This window comes from Capsicum annuum, chromosome 11, assembly GCF_002878395.1.
Source record: "Capsicum annuum cultivar UCD-10X-F1 chromosome 11, UCD10Xv1.1, whole genome shotgun sequence".
Classification (NCBI taxonomy): domain Eukaryota; kingdom Viridiplantae; phylum Streptophyta; class Magnoliopsida; order Solanales; family Solanaceae; genus Capsicum; species Capsicum annuum.
The window spans coordinates 17,757,224-17,780,503 of record NC_061121.1 but is presented as its reverse complement, the minus strand read 5'-3'; the positions used below and the strand labels follow the sequence as shown (position 1 = coordinate 17,780,503).

At 32.7% G+C, this 23,280-nt stretch overlaps 1 long non-coding RNA gene across 1 annotated transcript; it reads left to right on the top strand.

Moving 5' to 3' along the window:
- The first annotated feature begins 3,523 nt into the window (after positions 1–3,523).
- LOC124888653 lies at positions 3,524–7,782 on the top strand. The gene is made up of 2 exons (XR_007047210.1): positions 3,524–7,404; positions 7,496–7,782. It is a non-coding gene; the product is annotated as an uncharacterized LOC124888653 (long non-coding RNA).
- Positions 7,783–23,280: the final 15,498 nt, after the last annotated feature.

Genomic DNA, 23,280 nt, shown 5'->3' with positions numbered 1-23,280 from the left:
AGAGAAACAATTTTTGAGATTTGTCAATATGGTATCTCATGCCCTGAAAAAAAACAAAATAGACTCAAATTAAGAGAGAAAAAAGATAGCAGCAAACTGATACGTATTAAAGATAACATTATACAGCTGTTGCACATGTATGTGGGCACATTACATTTAAAAAATAATCTGTAGCAATGTATAATATCATACTATACATTTAAGTATTAACATTAAACACATATATTTCTGTATCCTTATCAGAAAGTATAATATAACCTTACATAATATTAATACTTTCTAGTTGTAGAATACCAAATAATACATGAAATGCCTCTTAAATGTAATAAGAACTTCTTAATGTATAACATAATGAAATATATAGCAGAAGAATTATATTATACATTAGTCTTCAAAAAATAACTAATATATAATGTCTAATATATTATAACTTATATATTAAAATAGAGAAAATGGTCAAATATCTCCCCAACCTTTATCCCAAATTCCAACTATACACTTATACTTTGAGAGGGTCTTATGACCCCCTGAACTATTTTAAAATAAAATTATTACCCCTTCAACGCTGACATGACAAAGCAAGTGTGTTTCACTCTCTTTAAAGAGAGTGAGAATGAAAATATTTTATTAAAAAATTATTTTTAATATTTCTTTAAATAAATATATATAATTTTAATTATTATTTTTCTTTCTTCTTCTTCTTCATTTCTTCTTTTTCCGTTCTTCTTCTTCTCCAATTCTTCTTCTTCTTCAATGGCATCCAAGAATGGCAATTAATTTTCTTTTCTTCTTCTTCAATTCTTCTTCTTCTTTTTCAATGGCATCCAAGAACCCATCAATGACAATTAATTTTTTTCTTCTTCTTCAATGGCATCCAAAAATCCATCAATGGCAATTAATTTTTTTTTTTCTTCTTCTTCTTCAATGGCATCCAAGAACCTATCAAAGGCAATTAATTTTTTTTCTTCTTCTTCTTCTTCTTCAATGGCATCCAAGAACCCATCAATGGCAATTAATTTTTTTTTCTTCTTCTTCTTCAATGGCATCTAAGAACTCATCAATGACATTTCTTTTTATTTTTTTTCTTCTTCAATAGCATCCAAGAACTCGAATTACGTGAGGATATTGAATCAATTCAGATTGAAAAATAAAGTCACCGAAATTTTGAATTTTCCAGTGCCATCACTGTCGCGATGCCATTTTGTGAAAATCGAATATTTTTTGGACATTAATTGTTGATTTGATTTTGATAAGATTACATATCGTGTGAATTTCATATGATTCATTATGCCACTGAAGAAGAAGAAGAATAGAAGAAGAAGAAGAAGAAGAAGAAGAAGAAGAAGAAGAAGAAGAAGAAGGAGAAGAAGAAGAAGAAGAAGAAGAAGAAGAAGAAGAAGAGGAAGAAGAAGATGATGATGATGACGACATGGCATGATGTGGAATTAATTTTTTATAGTAAGAAAATAATATATGACGTGAAATTACGTGGCATGACACGTGGCAGCGTAAATATTCCACTTTAAAATAGACCACAAATCAAAATAAAATCTGTGTATGAGTTTTTAGAGGGGTATATATTCCACTTTAAAATAATTCGGGGGGTAATAATTTCATTTTAAAATAGTTCAGGGGGGTCATAGGACCCTCTCAAAGTATAAGTGTGTAGTTGGGATTTAAGGTAAAGGTTGGGGGGTATTTGACCATTTTCTCCATTAAAATATAATCTTCCAAATTGTATGATATCACATTATACATATAAAATATTCACCTTATACATTAATTATCTACAAGATTATAATATTTTAAGGAAAAATTAGTATTATTTTAACATTACATTGGCTACACAATAATAAGGAAAAAGATTCAATTTCCTTTATTACATGAATTGAAATTGTACATTTTCAATTCCAACTATAAAAGTGACGCAAATGGGGAGAGGGGATGAGAGAGTATTAATATTACACTATCTTGATTATAGGCGTAAATAAAGGAGTGTATATATGGAGAAAAAATCATTGCACTAAAATAGGAGCAAAATATAGTATTTTGACATTTATGAGGCGATGAGAGAGAAAGAGTGAATTTAAGGTATTTTGAGTAATTACTTGAGATTTTTAGAATTTCTTTGAATATTATGTAATAAGATAAAGTTACCTTTTGTATATATATAATTTTTAGATAATATAAAGGTCATAATTGATCCAATTATCAAACCATACACTGGAATGCCAATACTTGGGCTCCCACTATATATCCTGATCCACATAATTCGTGGCTTCTAACATATGCTTCAAATTTTGAGACCTTTCTGTCCATTCAATCACTTGAGGCCAATACCTTTTGCAATAGTTATTCCACATAAAATTGATCCACAAAGACTTCTTGGTTCTACAAATCCACCAAAGCTTAGCAAACAAAGCTTTGGAGACATCAAATAAAGACCTAAAACCCAAGCCTCCTTCTTTAGACAAACACGCCTCCTCCCAAGCAACACAATGTTTGTTCCTCCTTTCTTTATTAAAAGACAATAGAAAATTTGTAGATATTCTATGGAGATCTAATATAACATATTTAGGAGGAACAATAGAACAAGTATGTAGGCATGCTCTGTAACACATTATTAATCAAGATTGCTTTGCCTCCAAACCATACAACTTACCTTTTGCATGCTTTCAACTTTTTTAAACGTTTTTAATGAGTTTCATAAAGTGCATTTTCCTCTTTTTAGCATGTCCAATTGGGCATCTCAAATAAATTCGAGGAAAACTACCTTTTTGAAAACTTATAATGGACTCAATTTCTTGTCTAGCAGAATGGAGTGTCTTGTTTTGCACATAAAAGCAACTCTCTTCTTTATTAATCAGTTGCCCTAATTGCTTCGCATATACCGGAAGTGTTTCCATAACTAGTTGAGACTTCTTCTCAGTAGTAACAAACGCAATAGTATCATCTGCATAAGAGAAGTGGTTAATATTATCACTCTATTCGGGTAAATCAAAGCTCCTGAACTCTTTGTTAAATCAAATTATTCAATGCCCTAGATAATATTTCTGCTGTAAGAATAAATAAAGTAGAGGATAGTGGACCCATTTCCTTAACCCCTCTAGAAGAGTGAAAAATCATGTGCTTGACCATTAATTAGCATTGAATATCAGTTGTTAGCAACCAAACTCCAAATCCGACCATCAAATTGTCAAAACCCAGATTTTCTAGGACCTATATAAAAATTTCCAATATATCCTATCATAAGCCTTAGCCATATCAAGCTTTGATCACAGCATTAGCAGGCTTCCCCCTCTTCCTAATATTAGTAATGATCTTTGAGACAATAGAACATTTTCAATAATGCTCATTCCTTTAACAAAGCTAGTTTGATTCTGAGAAATGTTTAATCTATCGTGTAACACCCTGGAAATCACCTTATTGATAAGATTGCTCATGCTAATTGGTCTTAAGTATGAGAAATTGTGAATCACCTCCTTCTTAGGTTATAATATTAAGTGTGAGTATGTTGAAAGAAACCACTTGTGAGGCCATCTGGTCCATTTGCACTGTCATCGTTAAGTTCAAAAATCGCCCTCAGAAGGGTAAATATTAAGAGATGCATTGTCAGCATCAGTAATAATATCAGGAACCGAATTTATTAAAGAAAGGTCAGCATCTACTATGACACCTATAAATTGCTCTTTATAACAAGAGATTGTATCTTCAATCAATTAATCTTCTCCCTCAGTCTAGCTGCCATCTTTTTTAATCATTCTTGTAAGAGAGTCTTCTCCTCCTACCTTCACCAGGCTATGAAAAAAACAAGTCTTGTTATCCCCTTTTGTACACCATTGGACTCCAGCTTTCTACCTCCAAAATGTTTCCTCATAGTGCAAGTATTTCAGATGTTCAACCTGGGCTCTTTTAAGCACTGCCATGTTGGTTGATGTAGGTTGCTCTTCAAAAAGGTTTTCTTTAGGTATAAAAATTCCCTACCTGATAATGAGCTACTTGAAAATGTTAACTTATCTCTGCTACAAGTAGCCAAAGCCAAATTGGTATTGTTCATTTATACTTCAAACTAACAAAAACATCATCAAAACCAGCAGCTACCCAATTTTTTCTCACTATATCTCTGAACTCCTCACGTTTGGTCCAGAATTTCAGGAACTTAAAAGGCTTGATGAAGTGCTGAGATTGTCCACCAGAAGTAAATAAGAGGGGGGCATGGTCAGAACCAGTCCTGGCTAAATGAAGTAATTCAACTCCTCCAAACAGATCCAAAAAAAACTTGATTAGTGACAATTCTATCAAATTTTTTGAAAGAAATACTTCATCTACTCTCCCAATCCTCCAACTGAAAGACCTGCCTTTAAAAAATAATATCAAGTAGGTCACAAGAATTTATACAAAAAGCAAAGTCCTCATATTCATTCGGATAAACAGGTAGGCCTTCAATCTTCTCTTCTGCCCCCAAGATCACATTGAAATCACCTCCAACAAACCAAGACAAATTCAAATTTTGACGTACTGAATAAATATCCTCCCATTGAGTTAATCTCTCAAGAACATCACACTTAGCATATACTAAAGCAGTGACAAAAACCTTTCCATCCTAAAGAGTTAATTGTTGATCAGAATCAGAAATAACCCCTAAAATATGCTTTTGAACAAAGACCCAAATTTTTCCATTTAAACTATAACTAACATGCTACATACCCAGCCTCCTCTTGTCTCTTTAAATTTGTCAAAGGGGCAGTCCGATGCACTAAAGCTCTTTGTGCGTAAGGGCATGTTAAAACAGCTCCTATGTCATTCAGGTTCACACATGGCTGCCATTGCAGCAGTTACCAAGCTCGAGTGAAAGAAGGGAGAAAAAAGGGAAAAGAGAAATGTTGAGCTAAGATAAAATTTGTGTATCAAGTGTTAGTTACAATGTGATCTGATTACATCTATTTATAAGCTCACATGCTCATCACATGAGCATCTAGAAGCTTCCTAACAGCTCACTAACAACTTCCTAACTAACTCAACTTACTCGATCAGCAGCTAACAATATCAAAAAATAAAACCAATGGAACAGTAACTACTGTGCTAACCAACTAACTGCTATGGTTGTACAAATGTGATAGTATCCACAATAAGTTTCTACAGGCCCCATCATAAGGGTGTATTATACGCAGCATAAGGGTCTCTCTGAATTTGTCCAGCTTCTTGAAATGGTTCCATCAAAGCAATAAGAATAAATTTGTGATGGTTGTGAACCATTTGAACTCTATGAAAAGCATTTTTAGCTCTCACAAACCTAATATTCCACACCAGCGATTACACTCACTAGATCTGTGGAGAGGATGAAAGAAAAGAGAGAGATTTCTTGAGGAGAGAGAATAAAGAGAGAGAAATTTGTTTTCATGGTAACACCCGTGGATAAACTCCACTGCGGACGGACTATTTATATTAATGATTCGAAGTATGTACAATTACACAGAGAAAATGAGAATAAAAGGTACAGTACTACAGTGCCTAAAACTTGGGTCGGGGCTCCGCCCCCCACACCCCCCGGCAACCTCACCGCGGAGGTTGAACCGCGTGAACATTAATATATAATCAGTACATTACATATTAATCAGGCTCCACACCTAACACCACCCCTATTGGAACTCATCCTTGTTGGCTTACCGCTTGTGCCAATTTTATTCTTCTGCTTCGTTCACTTTGATGCCAGTTGTGGATATAGCCCTGCTTCCCTTTGAACATGGAATAAATTTACATACTGTCAGCTTCATATCTATCTTCAATCATATTGTCATTTTCCTTAATATTGTTACTGCTTTCTATGTTGGTGTGTATCTGATGAGACACCACCTCATGTAGGACTTGCATTGGAGAAACTTGTTTATATCGCATCGTTTTTTGGGAACCAGCTACATCTTTACTAATACCATCTGTTGCTTCAGTTTGTTGAGTTGAATCATTATTTAACACAAATACCTGTAAAGGTTCATGATATGGAGCTTCTGACAACTCCTAGTCTTCAATGTCATGCTGATCATTGTAAGTCTTTCCCATAAGTCACTACATTGTGCTGTCATCCGTTTCACTAAAATCATCCTTTTTTCGTTCTTTAACTACTTCATTGTGTTGCCCCTACATGGAAATATTTTTGCCTGTCATCACTGAACTCTACAGCAACTGCTGCTGTTGTGACTGTTGCATCTGTTACTACTGAGATAAACACTTTTCTGCTAGTGTTGTTGACTCTGCTGAGATTCCTATATAATGTTGCTCCTACAAAGCATTATTCTTTCCTGGTAATTCTTTCCTGGTATCACTGGACTAAACAGTTCTTCTCTCTGCACCAACTACTGTTGTTGTGCCTGCTGCTGTGGCTGTTGTACCTACAGTTGTTGTGCAAAACAAGCTTCTGCAGGGACTGTTGAATATGCTGAGACTGCTATAACTGTTGTGTTTCCTTTCATTTGTTGTTCATAGTCATTGCTGTTGTGCCCATTGTCTTTATTTGCATGTGAACTCTTATCTGTGCATCATTATTGTCATCAGTGGTCCTTACCACATCATTCTTCATTGTTGCATCATTATTGTCGTACTTGCATTCATTTAGTACATCAAATGTATTTGCAGTGGTGATATGCATATTTGCCTTGGTGATAGATCAGTGTTGTCCATCCTTAGTTTTTTGCCACTTGACTCTCCTATTAGTAGGAGTCCATCTATTAACAGATCTTCCTTTTGATCCATTCCTCCTCCCTTGTTGTTCATAAACTTTGTCTATATCAGTTGTCAATTCAAGTTCACCTTGTACAGTCTTCTTTAACTCGGGATGCAAACTTCTACATTCATCTTCATTGTGTGTTTGCAGTTTCAAGCCAAGCAGTATTTAGGCAAGAAATTATACTGCATCTTGATACTCTCCACTCTAGCTTCATTTGTCTTGTTATTAATCACCTCAATCTCTACCACTTCAGGGAGGGTAGCTACTAAATCAACCTGGAATTTCACTGTAGCACTGCTAGTACGAGTTTTATTTATGGTAGCCATATCATGATGCAGAGGCTTTCCAACGGCTGTTGCAATTGAAAAAATTCTCTCTTACAAAGAAAGTGGGGAGTGGGGAGCAGATTTGGAAACGAAATCCAGGTCCTGGCTTGTGTTGTTTCCTCCGATTTTAATTTTGCATCATACATTAAAGGTCTCATAGCAGAATTCCAAATTTTGATCCCTCAGTTCATCTACTCTGGCTCCCCATAGCAGAATTTTCCAATTACTGCATATTCCAAAGCCTCCATAATATTCATCTTGCAAACTTCTTCGGTCCATGTCACACGATGTACTTCACTAACAATCAAAGGTTTCTTAGTAGGAATTGAATCTCCAATTTCCTCATGTGAAGGAGAGGTAGGCTTTATCAAATCAATAAACTTCAATGTTGCTTTCTGATTGTCATTTTGTTCTCCACTGATTTCTTTAATCTTTGAACATTCGTTAGGTTAAATAGGCTCACAAGGCAAACAACTAGGGTTCATTTGGGAGTTGGGCTGAAATAGGTTGGGAAAGTTTTCTTCAATAGTGAGGGAGAAGGTCTGGTCAGCCACCACCGGTGACTGACCAGTGGTTGTCATGGCCATGTCAGACGAAGGCTAGCGTTTAGGTGAAGAGGGAAGATGACGTACTCATCACCACCTCTCTGTCATTTGTCGCGTACGTATCATATGCTAAAATGCTTATAACTATTCTTCTGGATTTTGTTAAAATCGTGCTACTTTCTTTTGTGTGTCGACATATTTTTTTTGATCCATCTTTAAACGAATGTTACATTTTCTTATTTATTAACTATTAATATTCGTTCCCGCACAATGCACGGCCAGTTATAAACAAAAATAATAGTAATAATTATTCAATAATTAATTTGAGCACTTTAAATTTTGTTAGTATAATAATATTGCAACTATTGTTTTATTTCTTATCGCAATATTATTTTCATGAGTAAAAAGTGTGACAAATAAAAGAAACAAAGCATATTAGTGAATAGTTACTCAATAAACCCCACAAAAGAACATTAATAACATGGTGATGATATGTATTAAATTATTTTTAAAAAATAAAACATTCTCACTTCGAATAAAACAAATAATTTTATTAACTTAATTCAAAAATTAACAACACTAAATTCAAAAAAATTGCCTGTCAATTCAAATTCATTATTATTCCATGATCTCCTAAATATTGTCATAAAATTATCATGTAGTTCATTAACTCATCATTTCTGCTCTTAAATATTTTTTAGTATTACTCTTCTTTCAATAAACATGTGAAAAATAATCAATATATCTATAACATACTTCATAATTCAAATTTAGCATATAATGTGAAAATAAGAAATATCTTAGATGTCTCCAAATATATATAAGTATATATAAAAACACATTATTTGCTTGTGTAATTAATGTTTAGGAAAAATCTAATGTAATTAGCACATGCAAAATTTTGAAGGTCACTTTATCCTTTTCTTTCAAACTCATGCACTTGAGAATCACTAGTTTACTATAAATGATTTATTTTCTAATCTTCATCTAAGTTATGAAAGTAAAAAAAGAGTATTTATGGAATTGAGTAGAATATTGTCACATTGAAAAAAATATGATTGGTGCATAACAACAAAGAAAAAAAAAGTTAACATTAACAATGTGGCTATTACATCAAACAATTTTACTATTGACAGAGAAATACATGAACTTTGCCTTATTCCAAGCCATTAGTCCTATATTCGTATCAAATAAATGTTTAAGCTACTTATCTACTATCACAAACAAAGTTTATGAAATATCTAACATCTTTGATAAATTTAAAAATTAATCAATTTATAGGTGTACCTTAAAGATATTACGAAATAAATGTGAAAAGCTAACACTAATCCTCATGAGTGATTGAAAAACAAACTTATCAAAAAAATCTAAGAAGATATTAACAAATCAATTGAATTTTCAAGATTTTCCTTGTGTATCCTATAAAAAAAGTTTTAAAATAATTAAAAATATAATCCTTACGGGAGAAAAACGCCTTGTAAGAATAACTAACCTTGTAGGAAAATATTCAGTAAGCAAAAACAAAGATCTTCAAGTTTGAGGATCACCCATACCAGTAATTTACAATAAAACAAAAAGAAAAGTCATCAAAATGCCTCTAAACTTATCTGGACGCTGAAACTTGGTTCAAAATTGGTTCATCAAGATACCATTCAAATATTAAAATTAGTTCAAAAATATTATTTCAACTAATGATTTTTTTTAAATCACAATTAAAATTTTTATTAAATATGTGACATCTTTTGATTTATTGAAACTAAATTAATTAAAATGTTAGATTCAATTCGGACTCAACTCAAACTACCGACCCAAACCGTACAAAATTTGCCCCGACTAAAATTATTCGGTAGTATGAGTAATTTTTGCTATCAAATGCAGAAATTTTGTTGACTTAAAATCTGTCAGTTTAATGTAATGTTGTTAAGAATTCTATTCCCTAATTATAATGTTAGTTTGGTATTTTTTTTTGTGATGTATATTTCTCTGTGTTAGCTAGCAAAACTAATTGAGATTAGGGGAGGATCCAGGATTTGAAAGTTGTGGGTGCTCACTTCCTTTAAGGAAAAAAACTGTGTTGCTACTACGAATAGAATCCATGCCACTTTAGGCATCAAGGTGCTTAAGTTCCACACTAAAGCCAAAACACCCAACAGATATTTGTGTCTATGGATACTTAACAATACATTATAACCAATTTTGTTGTATTTCTATATAAATATATAAAAATTTTACAGGGATCAATGGGTTCTCAAGAACCCGACATGGATCACATGGGTCCGTCCCTGATTGAGATGTCTTAGTTATACCACGTCTTAGGCAACACTGTCTCGTTACTTCCTTCATTTTATTTTACGTGACATATTTAATTTGTATTAAAAAAAATAACATTCTTTCCTAAATAGTTGTCACTATTTTTGTTCATATACATCATATTGTCTTGCCATCACTGGAAAATGCATTTCCGATGCGAGATCACTTCACCCCATACACTTCACACCATTCACCAATCAAAATTATGATTAATTCTGTAGGATTTAGATCGGGTAGTTTTAGTTGAGTCCAAATCAAGATTAACATTTAAATTAATTTAGTTTCAACCGATAGAAATTGCCACGCATTTAATAATAAATTTAATTATGATTTTAAAAATTTGTTTGTTGCAAGGATATTTTTGAGACATAAAGGTGGATGGAGGAGTATTTTTGAACCAATTTCAATACTTGAAGGGTATTTCTGACCCTTTTTAAATTTTTAATTATGATTTAAAAAAATCGTTAGTTGTAAGGATATTTTTGAGACATAACGGTGGATGAAGGGGTATTTTTGAATAAATTTAAATACTTAGGGGGTATTTCTGTCCCAATAGGTTAACTGAGAGTATTTTTAAACCAATTTCAATATTTGAAATTAAATCACCTACGATTTTTCTGTTCTTGTGCAATTTGAGAGGAAAGAGTGTAACTTGCTTTGTAGAGGCTGACTTTCGTGTTTTATATGTTGGGTCAAAGTGGAAAAAAGGTCCCAAATACCCCTCTGGATACTTTTTTTTTTAATTACTGAAAACTAAATAATCAACGGGCAGACCGATGCGTTGCATCAATAGGATCGATGCAATGGACGGCGCCCCATTGAGTCCACGTCGGTTCACTAAAAATTGCACTGAGCTGAGGGAAAAATTATCTATCAACGAGATGGATGAAGCGACGTGTCGAATCACTATTTTTGTCACTTGAAATGGCCTAAACAGGATTTGAAAAATTTAAAACTTGTCCAAAAATACCTAATGACATTTTTGATCATGTATCACAATCAAGATAGATAATTTAAGGTCATAAAGGTGGTGAAATAGAGTCACCAACTTAAGAAGGCTAAAATAACACTAAGTATGAATACTTAGCTAAATTTTTCTAAGTATGAGACCCCCTTAACAAGCTTAAAGGACTGAGTTAGGCTAAGGGTTTTGTGGGGTCTTACATTAGACAATGCTCTATAACTTTTGCCTTCAGCAGAATTTAGTTCAGTTGCATCATCATCTGACCTAAGTATCCCACATTCCAAATTTATTTCCCTTACTAGTGAATTTGAGAAAAGATATAATTATACTATCACATATATTGGAAGGTAGCATGCCAGATAAATATTTAAAAGGTGATTTGGAAGAGACAACCACTAATACAATTGTTGGCGAAATTATGACATAAATAATAAGACAAAGAACACAAAATTTAATGTGGTTTGGAGTCGAATGATCCTACATCCATCAGAGAACAACTATATTTATATTATTAATATAAAAAGGGAGAGATTCCTAATACATCAAAAAGAATTTCTCTCTTAACTCTCTCTAATCTTACAATGTATTTTACTATAAATTTTAGGGTGATTTCTAATTTGCTATAAATTTATAGAACTTACGATGCTTAAACTTGGAGAATATGCATGTACTTAAGGCTATTTGTTTGATTTGATGTGTTTTTGTAGTGTTTTGCAATAAACTAGGCTTGGGATGCCAAAAGGAAGAAAAAAATGAAAAATTAAAGTTTTGGACTACTTACTTAGGCATTTTTGGGCATATGTGGCACTTACCGGGCGTATGTGGCCAAAGTATGTATTAGAACATAAAGTCCAAAGGCTCAGGAGCATGAATAAGAAAACTCTGTCATATACTAAGGGCACACATGATTCGTTTGTACCACATATGATCCGTATGTGACCAAGGTATGTTACTGAAGTCTAAGTATAGAGAGTTGAAGGATCAGTACTTGAGGTCTGGCACATACTTAGGACCACATACAGTCCGTAATAGGGTCCATTTGTGGCCTTTGTAAGTGGCCACCGACCTTAACTTTTCCAAATCATTTCGACCTAATTTCCTAGGGTTTCCAAGTAACCTAAACCTACTCTTATGATGTTTTTAGTTATTATTATGTACGTTTAGTTATTTTTTCCTATTTTATTTAGAATTTGAGTTCTAGGGTTCTTGTAATCTATAAAAAAAAACTCTTTAGGCTTTGTTTAGATGATTCATTGACATATTCATGGATAGGCCTTTGGGGGCTATCTTATAATCTTATTGTTTTTGGTTTGTTATTCAATTTAAGATTGGGATTTCTTCTTTCATTATTATGAGATTGATTTTATAATTATATCTGTGGTTTCATGATTGATCTCATAACTATGAGTGACTAATTCCCTTAACTAGGGTTGTGGGAACCCTGAAAAATTAATAAAGTGGCGGAAGTGGCAAGTTGTTCTAGATAAGCATTATTTCATGTATTGGATTTTTAAGCGCTTTAATTACTTTCTTAAGGGGTGAACATGTTATGATCCTATCTAGGTATCATTGCTTTCTCCAAAAGAAGAGTAGTGACAGGGAAAAGAAAATCACAACAATGATTTAGGGTTAACTACTGAAAGAAGCTTACATGTACCATCTTCTTAAGACAGTTAACTCTCATCTAATAAACTTGATACCAAGAGAAGATAGCTGAAATTGGGGTCTTAGGCAAGGGTTAGTAAGGAGACACCTAAGATCGAGAGGTGATGAGTAAAATTTATCAAATAGTGCCAAGAGGTGGTTGGTGATACATAACTTGTCAGATTCTCTGTGCAAGGTATTAGAATAGTTCAACGGTGCACGATAAGTATACGAAGTTAGAATTCAGGGTGAACACAAACCTAGTGTTTGTATTAGATTATTTACAATCAAAAGCATTCAGATTCTTGTTACTTCCTGCTAGTTACTACAAATCCCTCCCTTTACTTTTCCATATTGCCTGGTGAATTCAACAAGTTTGAGAAGAATTTCTGATATATTCCTTATGGGATCGACCCCGACCTAGTTGGGTTACTATATTTTGATAGCGACCGTTTTATCCTTTTATGGAGGGATAGTTTGGGCATTATCAATTTCAACAAGAAAGAATGTCCATACGTTTATAGATGGTCAAACTTGGGCTCCAAGCACAAAACAAGAAAATAAAAAAATAAATACAAAATTTATTCTCCCTAAATATTAGTTGCTCTCTAAGTTTATTTCCTAGTCAAATAAATTGGCACGTGAAATTTTATTTCACACGGATTTCACCCCACAAATTAAACCAAACCAACTCTTTAATCTCTATCTAGTTTGTGTTCCGAGTATGCATATGAACAACTCTGGAAAAATTGTTCTCTTATAGTTGCATCAGTTGAAGTGTACTTGTAACGCCCCAAATCTAGTACTCGAAATGCTACACGGTGCCCATGACCTCGAAGGACCATAAGCTAACTCATAACTGATATCTATACCTGTACACTGCATAATATATGTATATAAATGCAGAAATAAAGGCTGATAGGCCATAAGGCTCAATACTATAATAAAACTGATAAAATATAACATCTGAGTGAGGTATCAAATACCCAAAATAACTAAAATAAAATGTCTAAAACATGATAGTCTGAAAAGCCTCTAACTTCTAAATAAGGAGTTGATAGGACATGTCCCCAACTAACTCCAACTGCTGAAATAAACTGAATACTCAAATGATAAAAAGATAATCATGTCCTCAGAGAATGAGGACTCACTGCAAAGTCTGACTGCAAAAAATAGATGGCTACTGAGGATCTGGAGCTTGTGCGTTTGAACCTATGGTATATAATAAAATACTATAGCGCGAATGCATCAGTAAAATTGAATAAACTAGTATGCATGTGGGGTAGGATGAATGCAAAGGGTTTATGTACGTGAACATAAACTAACTGACTGTATAACATGAATGTGAGAATACATGCATAGATCAGAGACAGTAACTGAACTCGTAATAACATGATTACTGAATTTGATTATTGATAACATGAGATACTGATGAATGATGTAACTGACACTAAGCGACTGTCCCTAACAGTTTTTGTCCTTATGGAACTAGTTGAGTTCTGTACTGTTCTGAGTTGACTGTATCTGAAAATCTTGAATTTTGTAGAACTATCTAAGTTCTATTACTAAAACTTAGCTACTGTATCTGACAGTCCTAAAATTTGTGACTGAAACTGTGGGAAGTAGTCATCTAGCCGACATGCCCCTAATACGCCATTATGGTTGAGTTGGGGTCCAATCTATAACCCCAATTGGAAGGGTGTCAATACCGCGCCACTGGTAAGGACAAACTATGAGTGACCATCATATAACAAGTTACTATGATGAGAATGGAGGGACCCTCATAAAAAAAGTTAGACCACCTCATATACCCTCATATAATAGGTTATGATGTCTCAACCTACGCTAGCTACGTAGTTATAAAACGCAAGGATTACTTCTAAGAATTACACCCTATAAATAACAGGTGAGTTTACATCCTTGGGTTCACTCGGTGCTAATTTCTACTCCCATCTGAATAGACACTAAATATGAGTAACTAAACTGAATAGACTGAGCTAACTGAGTTCTATTGAGTGGCGGAATAGTACTGATATTTCTGAGTTACTGAGTTTCTGAGATTTACTGAATTTTCCTGAGTCACATAACTGACTGAATTCTACTGAACTTGGCTTGACTGAGGATATCGTGAAAATATGACACTAGCTCTAGGCACGCAGCTATATCTTTTTTGGATACAAGTACCCCCAGGATTCGACAGAAGGAAACTAACAATGCATGACATTCTTGAATACACAACCAACACCAACAATTCATAATACAATAAGTTGGGGATTTCAGGAAGTACATGAATACATAATCTTGTACATGAAGAGAACTACATGTAAACATAGAATAATTTCATAAGGCTAATTCATAAGCAATCCAACAACATTTACAAAGCACATTAATAGCATGGGAGTCCTTTGAACTTAAGGGTAAAACATGAATCCATTACTTAAGTCACAATTGAGTTATATTACATGATTTCTAGTCTTCTAAGCATTTTATCAAACACCTTACATGCACAACTTAGGGCATAGGTGAAATCATCAAATTTCACAAATCATAAACCACCAAATTCATGGATTTCAATTTATATGCTAACGTAGTTTCATAATTTTACATAAAGATCCCAACTTGGGAGTCAAACAACAACCATCACATAAACGTGAATAAACCGCAACATAATAACATGTTTTATAATTTAAAATAGGGTTATTTAGTTTGATGGATGAAAGGAATCCATAAATCAACACTATGCATATCTTAGACAGAAGATTCTTGATGATTTATGGAGAAATTTGCTTGAACTTGAATCCCCAATTAAAAACTCTAATGTGTTCTTGAGAGGATTTTGAGAAAAATGGGTGTATTTTGGTGTAAATTGGGCTTAATCCCGTGTTTTTGAGTACATATATGGTGACAAAAGGACCAATTTGCCCTTGGAGACAAGGAAGTAGAATGCAGCAAAATTTGGACCAAGGATGCAGCCTGGGCGACGCCTTGGTTTTCCCCTAAAAATAGCAGGGCGGCACCTTGCTTAAGGAGGAAGAGGTCCAAGGCTCTAAGCTGGGCGGCTCCCCCTTATAGCCTTTGGCTACTGGTTTGAAATCCAAACAAACCCTAAACGAATTTTGAAAATTCTAAAACTCACCCAAAATGTACTATTAACTTGCCCCATCGTAACGCAACTTGAGAATCAAAAAACGAATGTCGGTAAGGTTGTCAAATAAATCTCCGAAGTTTGAAGGCTCAAAATGAGACTAAGTGTTGAACACTTAGCTAAAATATTCTAAGTGTTGGACCTTTTAAAGAGCTTTTAGGAGCTTAAAGTGTTGATTATCAATGTAAGATTTTGCGGGTCTTACAATATATCCCCTTTGGGAACATTCGTCCCCGAATGAGATTGACTGAGAGGGGAGAAACGATAATCTGAAACACATACTGGACATGAACGACTGAAACATGATTTTGTGGCTGACATGACTGATAAGAAGAATATATATATATATATATATATATATATATATATATATATATACGCATATCTGATGCATGTGTAACTAATTTATGAATGCCTGACTGAGCGTTCTGATAAATTGAGGTTCTCATAATGAGAATGCATGTCTGATGCATGATTATATAACTGAATTGATACATGAATGCATGACTAAGTATGCAATGGTACTTAGTACCGAGTTTATAAAGGAATTCTGAACATGAAACTGAATGAGCTTAAGGAGAACTGTTACCTTGAGCTTGATCTGAGTTAGCAGAGAAGTGGTGAGGGTACTTGGTACGCATGTCTGCTTCTGCTTTCCAAGTAGCTCCCTCAACGGACTGATTCCGCCAAAGAACTTTGACTAGAGGGACTTCTTTGTTCCTCAGTCTACGAGTCTGATAATCTAGGATTTCGACTGGAGTCTCTTCATAAGAGAGGCGGTTCTAAACATCTACTAACAAGAAAATTCTATGTCTCAAATCCACAACACAACAACCCAACATCACAACCATTACAACCATCATACCAAACACCAACACCATTTACCAAAATCAACAATAATGTACCAATACCACCAATAACAATACGAAATCCATCTCCAAAAAGAGAGGAAGTCAAATACTCCACAAGTCTAAAGGTCCAAAAGTAATGAAAGAATACTCAAAACTCTAAAGACATAACTATGGAGCAACTCTAACAGTTTTCAAGAAGATGAACATAACAATCAAATAAACTGTAACCCACATGAGCAAATGCGGGGCTCACTAGGAATATGCTACCTTAAGATCTCTAGCTAACTAAATTCTCCTCATCACTTGCGTTCTCTGTAAAAATAATAACGAGAAGTAAGACGTTTGCTCGGCGAGTAATAACACTTAACCACAATTATTTTAATAGGGGCAAGTCATAAACATCATGCAATAAATCCTCTTTCAAAAAATAGTAACAATAACAGTATCATTTGTTTCCTGTAAATAAAATGAACTAATAATAAACTCAATAAGCATTGTATCATATAAAATAATACATATTTGAGAGGTTTCCAAGAATGAACATGTAATTAGTGTGGCACTCTACTTTAAGAACAGCCAATAATAGTATACCCCTCATAAAAAAGTCAAATATTATATGAGTAGGTCCCTACTCGAGGGATACCAGTAACAGTATGTTAGTTCTACCTTCCCACTAGTGAGGGATGTAACAGTAATCAATAAATACAAGATGCACTAGGTCAAACGATCCCACCGTTAGCAACGGGATTCAAATCAAGGTCTACTCATACTTATACTTTCTTTGTAAACAATAGATATTCCTATGAAAACATTTTTCGAAAGTTGAATAAGAAAATATGTAAAAAAATACGTATTTCTCATGTGAGTGAAAAACTGTCATAACATCACTGATCATATCTCAATTAATGGTAAATATGTCTTATGAACATCTAGAATACCCAATTTCAGTATCATATCAAGTAAAAGATTTGCCCCACATGCAATTTCAAAGCATTCAGTAATTCTTGTTTCATCAAAATCATGTATAAAATATGCAAGTTAAGAAATACAAACCATTGTAAGGTCACTACTCACAGTATACGTGTCGGAATACCAAACTTGTCACCTCGAACGATTCATATCACTTTTTTGGATCAAATCTATAATCACATCACATCACATCAATCTCGAGTTAATTCTCTTATTTTAGGGTAATCCGTGATAAAATTAGACTAGCCAACCTTTAAAGCTGCATGGTAAGCTTCAATTTCTTAAACTTCATGCCCAAAATCACACCTTAATATGCATATTTCTTGTCTTTGATAAATAAATTTTAATACCCAAAATAATTTAACTAGATCAAAAATTACAATAAAAATATAGAAACAGATTTACCTTAAGCTCGAAAGAAGCTCCCGATCAAATCCGCTTTATTTTTATTTTCACTGACCAATAATTGATTCTTTATTTTCCTGCTTTTGTGTGTGCTTAGGCAGAACCACTACTGTCTTTGCTAATATTGAGTGCTTTACAGGTAAATAGGCAAAGCCCTTTCCTTGAATCCAATTTTATATATATAAAAAAAAATACAGAAAGTGACAAACTTAAGATTATAATTACAATAAATAGCAATACTTTTAAAAATTACAGTTTATAGCAAAATTAGCATTTAAAATTAACTAGACAAGTGCGTATTTTACTCCCACTACTTTACCTTTTCCTATTTTCACTTCATTATTTCACTCCTCTCCAATCTAACCATATCTTATCTCCTCTTTTTTCTCAATTTTGGTCTATTTTTCTTAATTATTGATAAATATTGTACTCCATCAAATAAGGTAAATTGATATTTACAGTTATTGTATGTTATCTCTTTCATATAATTTATATATTTTATATTTTTATATTTTTTTTCTTCAACCTTATTCTTACATTTTTGGGGGGGGGGGGGGGGGGGGGGGGCGATTGTGAATTTTGTATTTTGTTACGATCCGGAGATTTTTTTTTGTATGTTGCATTTTGTGTCTCTTTCAAATTTTTTGGAATTTTTTTGTATCACTTTCGGATTGTATGTTATGTTTTGTGAATTTTTTATATTTTTTAACACCAGTGAACATAGAAGAGGTGAGATCAAAGTATCTAACGATCCGGAGAAGATTGCAGAAATTATGAAGCTAAAAGGATTGAGAAAACCTTCATCTCCAAACTCCCAAAAATGTAAAAATTTGCAAAAAAAAAAAGAGAAAGTCAGACAAAATTGGAGAGTCAAGTAAAGTACCCCGTTGATCAAAATTCATATGAATATGAATCCAAAGAAGAAAAAGTGGAAAAACTATTTGTATTTGTACTTTTATAGATTATGGGTCATATGCAAGTATATGTATATTTTAAATATACATATGATTATGCTTATATTTGTTTTTCAGTTGGTAACATAAGTATTTGTAGTGTTTTTTTTAATTTAAGATACGTAGTATGTATTTTGTGTTGTTCACTCATATGTATATGAATGGAGTTGTATTTATTAATGTTAAGATATGAAATTGTATATGTTACTATTAAGATTTGTATTGCTATAATTAAGATATGTAATTATCCTTGTTACTGTTAATATATGTATTTGTTACTGTTAAGACATCAGGACAAAAGTTGTATTTGCCAATGTTAAAATATGTATTTGATATGCATTTATATTTGTTTGTTCAATATTACTATGATATATATTTTGTAAATACATATGAGTTTATTTATGTATTCTGAAACAGACATGTATTCAGTAAACACATATGCAGTGATATATGTATTTGTTGTAATGTAATATATATGATGTTATAGGAAATATATGCATACTATGTATTTTGTATTAATATTCATGGAAAGAGTACTTTCAACGTTCGCACCACATATAGGATGTCACGCGGCTAATGATATTTAAGAGCGTATTTTTCAGGGATTGTGGATTGTATATGGTGACATATGTTGAGTGTCTTACTTATGGTGAAGGTGTTCCTTATGTTGACTTCAACCCAGACCTTTTTCGCACAAAATATGCTTCACTTTTGTCAAAATATGGTTTGAGAAAAGAAGAATATAATGCACAAAGTGATAACGAAGAACCAATGAGGCCTGCTAGAAAAATCAGGATAACAGAAGACACTAAAGTGCTAGAAATTTAATGTTTTTTTAATATTTTATATTTGATAACAGTTAACTGTAGGTTGATAGATACGCCGTTGACTCATTGAATAGTTTTTAAGTTTGACATATTACTTTCAAGTAGCATGTCAAAAGTTTTTTAGAACTTGTCAGTTATATTTTGATTATTGATGTTGAATCAAATTAATTTGAATGTTTCAATTTAGTTTTATGTTTAATATCCCATTTATAATAGATGAATTTTAAAAAAGATTATTTAAAAAACTCAAATTCAATTGAACATTACAGATCTGCATATATATTTTAACTGTATTTTTCAGTTTCTACATATGTATTTTTCTGTTCCGCATATGAATTTTACAGGTCTGCATATGTATTCATAGGTCGTTATATGTATTAATCATATTTTTTAGCTTTGTATATGTATTTTATGCAGATCTATACATATATCTTTCATAACAAATTTGAAAATACATTTTTTATTGAAATCAAATACATATATATTTACATAGAATTATTAGCAAAAAACATATACGTAAATGTATATGTATTAGTTATTTGTAATGTAATTATATCTTTTTTCTGATTATACATTTACCCAGATATGTAGTGCTATTTACATACAATACTTCAAAAATGATCTTATTTTCAGTATATTTTCGCATTCATACAATATATATAGAACCAATTACATTCTTTTATTCATAATGAATAAGAAAACTTGCAAGTCCAGTATCATAATTGCAACAACTTTATGACTTAAGAAATTTAAATACATGAATAATTGTCAATGAAAAATTAGTCACATATTATGCAAATGAGTTCAACTGTATGACTGACATAATTGTCAATGAAAAAATTTTAAGAATTTTTTTATTATTGAATACATCAACAAACGTATCATTTACTATATTTCCTACATGAGCGTCTATTGTGACCCATAAATTCACATGCACTACAAGAATTGATGTTTTTCTTTTCAAACATAGTTCTTCCTTATTTTTTCACAATTTTTCTTTAGAGGTCTGTTAGGGAGAAATTTTTATTTTGGGGCCAGAACTACCTTATCCAATATGCTATATGAAATAAATAGGAACATCATATGTTCTAAATACTGTTTTTGATTTGTATAGATTAGAGAAATATGGTCCCTTCTTAAAATTCTTGATATCCGGGACTACACAACCATGTACAATGTACATGATATCTTGTCCAACTGAAATGCATGACAAGAATATTTTTTTTCTTTTAGACAAACAATAAAATGCTTCTCTTTGTCATGTACTATATAGACATATTCTGTGGCTGGTACAACCTGAATTTTTTTTATAAAAAATTAATTTAAAAACTCAAATTTAGTTGGACATTTGTATTTGAGAAAATACATCAAAATACCTCTAAACCTATCCGCAAAATTTACTTTAACACTTTAACTTTACAGGTAATTATTTACCCCCCTAAACAACTTTCAAGTGAGTTCTCTACAACCTTAAGAGCTGACGTGGAAAAATTTATTAAAATCCACGCGTTGAAATTACAAAAAAGAAAAAAAATTAGTGGCCCCCATTTCTTTATTTTCTGCAATCAAATTATCTCCTACAACGTCTTCCTCACACCCCACCACCCACTCTCTTCTTGTTCTCTTTTTTTTCACTGCTATGCACCCATCAACCAACTCTAATCAAATATATATCAAAATATTTTTTTTATGTGTGAGTTCCTGCAACAACCCAATCAACAGTTGAACTAAATTGATTTTTTTTGTGTGGATTCCTCCGATCAGTTGGATTTTGTTGAAGCTCCTGCTTCTATTTTTGAATTAAATTTGATAGCTTTGCAGCCCAATCAACAGTTGAACCTTTTCTCTTGTACAGAAAATGAATTTTCTGGCCAAACAAATTTTGAGAACTTCAAGTTGATATTGATTCCACCAACTGAGACGAAAAACGATTTAATTTTTTGTGTATTCTTATGAAAAAATCTTCAAAAAAAAATAATTTATTCCATCAAAATTATTTTTTCTCAATAGTTGAATTAACTCCATATTGATTGAATTTTTATTTTGATGAACAAATTAGAAATACCCATATAAAAAATACCTCAATTTAAAATTTTTGAATTCAAAATTAAAAATAATAAACCTCAAAAAAGAGAGCATGGCGGAGGTGGGGGACGAATTTGAAGAAGAAACAGTTTTTGAGGTGGGGGGAGTTACAAAATCAGTGTGGGGGTGAGGTGGGGGTGAAGAAGCGAAGAAAAGAAGGCTATGCGAATTTTTTACTTTTCACCCTCCTCCTCCCCCACACACACATATAGAGAGACAAAGAGAGAAAGAGAGATAATTTTTGGGGTGGGGTGGAGTGGGAGGAGGGAATGGAAGTTAAAGAATCGGAGTGGGAGTGGGGTTGAAGAGGAGAAGCAGGGGTATGGGGATTTTTTTACTCTTTTCACACACATATATATATGAAGTATTTAAAAAAATATTTGGCTCTGATGTGGTGCGCACATCGGCACGTGTGTAATGCACTTCTTATAGTGAGAGTGGTATAATATTTTGTGGATTGTAGAAAATTTACTTGAAAGTTGTTTAGGGGTAAATAATTATCCGTAAAGTTAAAGTGCTAAAGTGAGTTTTGCGGACAAGTTTAGGAGTATTTTGATGTATTTTCTCTTTGTATTTTTCAGTGCTGCATATGTATTTGTCAGATTTGCATTGTATTTATAGGTCTGCATATGCATTTACTAGACTTCATATGTACTAGTCTATGAAAACGTGTGTTGCACGTTTATCCCAAATTCATTTAACAGTTTTTCAAACATATACATCCACAGAGGAATGCGCTTTCATCATCGCATAATGCGAAGATGCAAAGCGATGCTTTACCCTTTCGCTACTAATGGTTGATGCAAGCCAACCTTATAGTAGTGGACGCATCACAGAATTTTGCGAGATGCAGGAGTCGATGAGAAGCTAGCCGATACGAGCGCATTATGTTGATTTTCTTTTTAGGGTTAATTTTAAATTAAAAAAATTATCCCTTCATGTTGATTTTATAGTTAGAGTCAATTTAAATGTTTTAAAAAAAGAGTCTACTATTGTGACTACCACTGTGGCGATTTTCTAGAGTCAACTTTGCTATTTTATTGAATTGTTTTGCTATTGTGGTTTGTTGTTTTACTGATCTGTTTTGGCAAATGTTTTGAAGATCAAACTTGTGATTTTGATGTTTAATTTAAACTTCTGCTTTATATATATATATATATATATATATATATATATATTCTTTTTCTATTGTTGAGTATATCGCTGTGTTGTTTTCAGTTCTCTCTTATTGTTTGGAAGCTCTATTTATTTTTTATTTTTTTAAATTGCTCTTCACTTCAATGATGCGTTTGCATCGCTTCACGCTTCGTGTAATGCATGATATGGAGCCTTGTTGATTTTTTTTGTATAAATAACATAAATATCAATCCTTTTGGAAGTAATTACACTCTCTCCCATTTTTTTAATTACTTTACTCTCTCTCCCTATTAATATACATCACATTGCCGACATATACATAGCATTCTGTGTATATGTTGGGATTTTTGTAATATTTTTAGGGAGCTGAGATTTTTTGTAATATTGAAAACATAAAT